The 5,610-nt window shown below is 39.7% G+C and overlaps 1 protein-coding gene across 1 annotated transcript in view; it reads right to left on the bottom strand.

Annotated features, from left to right (window-relative positions):
* Nucleotides 1-5,610, bottom strand: part of VWC2L (von Willebrand factor C domain containing 2 like) — a 181,046-nt gene that overhangs the window by 102,021 nt on the left and 73,415 nt on the right. The window lies entirely within an intron of this gene.

The following is a 5,610-nucleotide window of genomic DNA, read 5'->3' on the forward strand; positions in this document are numbered from 1 at the left end:
GAACTCTAGCATCTGCTTTGACATTGATTGATTCACTGTGTGCGTCTCACTAAGCCATTCCAGCTTTCTATGGCTCAGGATCTTTTCTGTAAAAATGATGGTCTCAGGGTCACTTGTCATCAGGTTGTTGATAAGTAAGCAATTAAAAGGACTCTGAGTATATAAATATATCTTAAAATAGCAATGGCCATTTCCTGTCTACACACACATACACACACACTCTAACTCATACATTATATGATGTATACATCTATATGTGGGAAGGAAAAAGATAGGATTATTCTGAGATGAGATGAACAAATACATTATTTAGGGGTCAGGGCCTATGTTAACTGTACTTTTAATAACTTATTTTTGTGAATAAAGTCAGGTTTTATTATATCTTTTAATAGCTATCCACGTAATAATTTTTCTAGTACTTATTTCTTTTAAGTCACTTATTTATTTATTTTGAGAGTGTTGACTCTGCTGGGCACTGGAGAGAAAAAGATAAAAGAGACATGCTTGTTATTTGTCTTCAAAGAGAAGAAACATGAGAACAGCTACAATCCTAAATTCTGAATGTGGGTAGAGAAATATGTAAGGTTGTGCTGATACAGAGGAAGAAGAAAGCATGGGTGCTTGGGGGATGAGGCAAGGGTGTAAATTTCAGCTTCCTACCACGTTTTTTTCACTTGGATTCTCCTTTTTCTCCTCAGTGCTTGGTACTGAGCTATGTGAGTTTTATATTATTTTTCATCTCTTATGGGTTCCTTATGAAAGAAAATATTTTTAGCCTTATTTTTCAAATGAGGAAAGAGACAGAGAGGTTAATTAACTTGCCTAAAATCACACAGTTACAGAATGGCAGAGCTAGAAATCAAATCCTGCCTTGACTCTTGGCAGCTGACTGCACACTATTTCTTCTCCAACAAGTTTTGTTTAAGATACAGAGTTCTAAAGGTAGAAAAATATTGTTTTTTTCATGTCTCAGCTTTAGACAGCCCCTTAATAACGTTCATGAGGATATATTTTTATAAAAATATAGGTGACCCAGGAAAAGGCATTACTTAAAAGTTCATTGTATGGAATGATCTCTATCAACATTACTCTGGTGCCAAGAAGTTGTGAGAACATGTAGCTTGCAAAAACCAAATTCAGTTATGAGAAAACAAAACAGATGTTATTATGTTGTTTCACTTTCTACCATGCCTTAGGAAAGCTTTTCCATAGACTTTAAAATAAACATGTTAGGGATAAATCATAGTTTTTGAGCTGTAAAAACTCCATCGATTTCTATCTCATGCTGTATCTTAAGATTGAATTTGCGTGAAGGCCAAGTTGAAACTTACGCTCTCACTGACTGAGCTATCTAATAGGGGACCATTTACCATTGCCCTGTTGCATGAGCCCTGCTCCCTGGCTGGGCAGCTGGCTGCTAAGTTTATGCCATTGTTCATAAGGGGAAATTGAGACAGTGTTGACACTGAGTGTCTGAAAGAATCACAAACAGCTAGAGTCTTCGAGGGCTCTCAGAGAGCATCTAGTTCAAAGCCCTTCATTGTAAGGCAAGGCGCTGAGGCCCAGTGGTAAAGTGACCATCCAGTGCTGCACAATTGGCTTTTGACAAATCTCAGGGAAGAATTCACACCACCTGAATCCCTCCTTAGCATCCCTGTGTTGAGTTGAATAGTGTCTCCCCCAAATTCATGTCCACCCAGTACTTCAGAATGTGACCTTATTTGGAAACCATGTCTTTGCAGATGTGATTTATTACAATGAGGTCAGACTGGATTAGGGTGGACCCTGATCTGATGATGGGTGGGGGTCTTTACAAGAAGAGAAAACAGACACAAAGACACATAGGGGAGAAGGCAATGGAAGCAGAGGTTGAAGGGATAAATTACAAGCCAAGGACCACTGATGGATTACCAGTAACTACCAGAAGCTGATGCAAAGGGCCAACTCATTGGAAAAGATCCTGATGCTGGGAAAGATTGAGGGCAAGAGCAGAAGTGGGTGACAGAGGATGAGGTGGTTGGATGGAATTGCCGACTCAAGGGACATGAGTCTGAGCAAACTCCAGGAGATAGTTTAGGACAGGGAGGCCTGGGGTCCATGGGGGCGCAGAGAGTAGGACATGACTTAGCGACTGAACAACCACCAAAAGCTAGAAGAAGCGAGGAAGAATTCTATTCTAGAGCCTCTGGAGGGAGGTTAACCTTGCTAATGCCTTGCTTTCAAACTTCTAGTCTTCAGACCTGTGAGAGAATAAATTTCTGTTATTATAAGTCACCCAGTTTGTGGTCTGTTATTTTAAACCAGCTGGTTTTTTATGGCAGTCCTAGGAAATGACTATACTCTCTTTGGCTTAACCATGGCTCATCTCAGGCATGCTTGAGATGAAAAACCCACAGTGCACTGCCAAAGCCAGCAAAAGTCCTATCTGCAAATGAAAAGGACAGCATTTTAATCTGTGAATTGAATGGCTATTGCACTCACACCTGACAAACACACTTACTGTTGTTTTTGTTCCAATTAGCTGTAAGTCACCTTAAATCTCATCACATGAAGCAGTGATCTATCTAAATTGAATGTAAATATATTGCTGCTTGCTTTTATACCAAACGAGAATAGAACATGGAGAAATTACTAGGCGTTGTGCATCTTGAAATCTAGAAATGATGAGGAAGAATAGATTATTGGAGGTCAGGGTAAGAGAAATATTGATATTCTGAGCACCAAATCACCATGAAATTGACTGCATTGCAATTTTCAAAATCCTCTTAAAAAAAAAATTGCCAGGTAGGTTGTTTGAATTTTTTGCATGGTCATTGAAGGTGAAAGTAACAGAAAACTAAACAGTCATGCCAGTAACTCAAATGACTATATTATGGTTTATCAGAGACTAAACACATCTCCAGCATGTCATCTGTTTGCCTTCTTGGACGTCGTAGCAATAGCTGGTTACTCTTATTTTGCTCTCAATCTGCAGCCACACGGGAGTAAGGCAGGGTTGAAAGCTCAGGCTCTGTGACCAGAAATGTCATTTTAGACTGAAACACTTAGGTTTTGCTTACATGACACATAAACATCTAGTAAATTAGAACTTTACATTTCAACCCCTCTCATTCTTATAATAGGGATGCTATGAGAGAGAATATATTGATTTCAAGCCCACAGCTTGTGTACTACTGCTTGTGATCAAAGGAGAAAGAGAAGAAGGGATGATGCTTGCTCTCAGGTGTGGACTGATGGGCTGAATACAAGTGCTTTTAGTGCAAATGGTCTTTTGACACTGCTGTGCGTACTCAGAATCCAGGACAAGATGTCTCAGAGAAAAATAGGAGCGGGGGATCTAGCCATCAAGTAGACCGAAATCAATGTTGAATGAACATTTAAATTTTATCTTATTTTTCCATTAGTTTGGATCAACACACAGACATAGTTACTATTCTTGAGTAAGAGAGGAGAGAAATGTAGAGAAAACTTTCTCCAAGCTGGTGGAGGGTCAGTGAAGGAGGGGACAGTCAACATCCTCAGTAAGGAGGAAAGAGGAAGGATCAATTAAGATGTTTCAAGAGGAAGTTGGTCTGCCTTACCTCTCCTTCTGGGCTCTTAAAAAATCTTTATTAGAATTAAAACAAAAATCTTTTCATATACTATGGAGTATCAAATGCTACAGTTGAGCATCGAGAAGGATGAAAACATAAGGTTTCAAGGGCTTTTCTTTTTTTAAAAAAATTTATTGGAGTACAGTTGATTTACAATGTTATATTAGTTTAGCTGTACATACATATACATATATAAACTTTTTAAAAGATTCTTCCCTATATAGGTCATTACAGAGCATTGAGTAGAGTTCCCTGTGCTACAGATTAGGTCCTTAATAGTTAATTTATTTTATATATAGTAGTGTATATATGTCAGGGCTTCTTTGGTGGCTCGGTGGTAAAGAATCTGCCTGCAATGCCAGAGAATTGCAGGAAACGGGGGTTTGATCCCTGGGTTGGGGAGACATCTTGGGGTAGGGCATGGCAACCTACTCCAGTATGCATGCCTGGAGAAGGCCATGGACAGAGGACCTTGGCGGGCTACAGTCCATGGGGTTGCAAAGAGTCGCACATGACGGAGATGACTTGGCACAGCACTGTGTGTGTATGTCAATCCTAACTTCATAATTTCTCCTAAAAGGGGCACAAACTAACTTATCTACAAAACAGAAATAGAGTTACAGATATTGAGGACTTTTCCTAAGGTTATGACTATGTGACTGTACAAATAGCTGTGAAAAGAAGAAAAGTGAAAAGCAAAGGAGAAAAGAAAAGATATTCCCATTTGAATGCAGAGTTCCAAAGAATAGCGAGGAGAGATAAGAAAGCCTTCCTCAGCGATCAGTGCAAAGAAATAGAGGAAAACAACATAATGGGAAAGACTAGAGATCTCTTCAAGAAAATTAGAGATACCAAGGGAACATTTCATGCACAGATGGGCTCAATAAAGAACAGAAACGGTAGGGACCTAACAGAAGCAGAAGATATTAAGAAGAGGTGGCAAGAATACACCGAAGAACTATACAGAAAAAATCTTCATGACCCAGATAATCACGATGGTGTGAGCACTCACCTGGATCCAGATATCCTGGAAAGTGAAGTCAAATAGGCCTTAGGAAGCATCACTATGAACAAAGCTAGTGGAGGTGATGGAATTCCAGTTGAACTATTTCAGATCCTAAAAGAATGCTGAGAAAGTGCTGTACTCAATACGTCAGCAAATTTGGAAAACTCAGCAGTGGCCACAGGACTGGAAAAGGTCAGTTTTCATTCCAATCCCAAAGAAAGGCAATGCCAAAGAATGCTCAAACTACCGCACAATTGCACTCATCTCACACGCTAGTAAAGTAATGCTCAAAATTCTCCAAACCAGGCTTCAGCAATACGTGAAGTATGAACTTCCAGATGTTCAAGCTGGTTTTAGGAAAGGCAGAGGAACCAGAGATCAAATTGCCAAGATCTGTTGGATCATCGAAAAAGCAAGAGAGTTCCAGAAAAACATCTATTTCTGTTTTATTGACTATGCCAAAGCCTTTGACTGTGTGGATCACAACAAACTGTGGAAAATTGTTAAAGAGGTGGGAATACCAGACCACCTGACCTGCCTCTTGAGAAACCTGTATGCAGGTCAGGAAGCAGCCATTAGAACTGGACATGGAACAACAGACTGGTTCCAAATAGGAAAAGGAGTACGTCAAGGTTGTATATTGTCACCCTGCTTATTCAACTTACATGCAGAGTACATCATGAGAAACGCTGGGCTGGAAGAAGCACAAGCTGGAATCAAGATTGCCAGGTGAAATATCAATAACCTCAGATAGGCAGATGACACCACCCTTATGGAAGAAAGTGAAGAACAACTAAAGAATCTCTTGATGATAGTGAAAGAGGAGAGGGAAAAAGTTGGCTAAAAGCTCAGCATTAAGAAAACAAAGATCATGGCCTCTGGTCCCATCACTTTATGGCAAAAAGATGGGGAAACAGTAGAAACAGTGGCTGACTTTATTTTCTTAGTCTCCAAAATCACTGTAGATGGTGACTGCAGCCATGAAATTAAAAGACGCTTGCTCCATGGAAG

This window comes from Cervus elaphus, chromosome 8 (assembly GCF_910594005.1).
Source record: "Cervus elaphus chromosome 8, mCerEla1.1, whole genome shotgun sequence".
Taxonomy (NCBI): domain Eukaryota; kingdom Metazoa; phylum Chordata; class Mammalia; order Artiodactyla; family Cervidae; genus Cervus; species Cervus elaphus.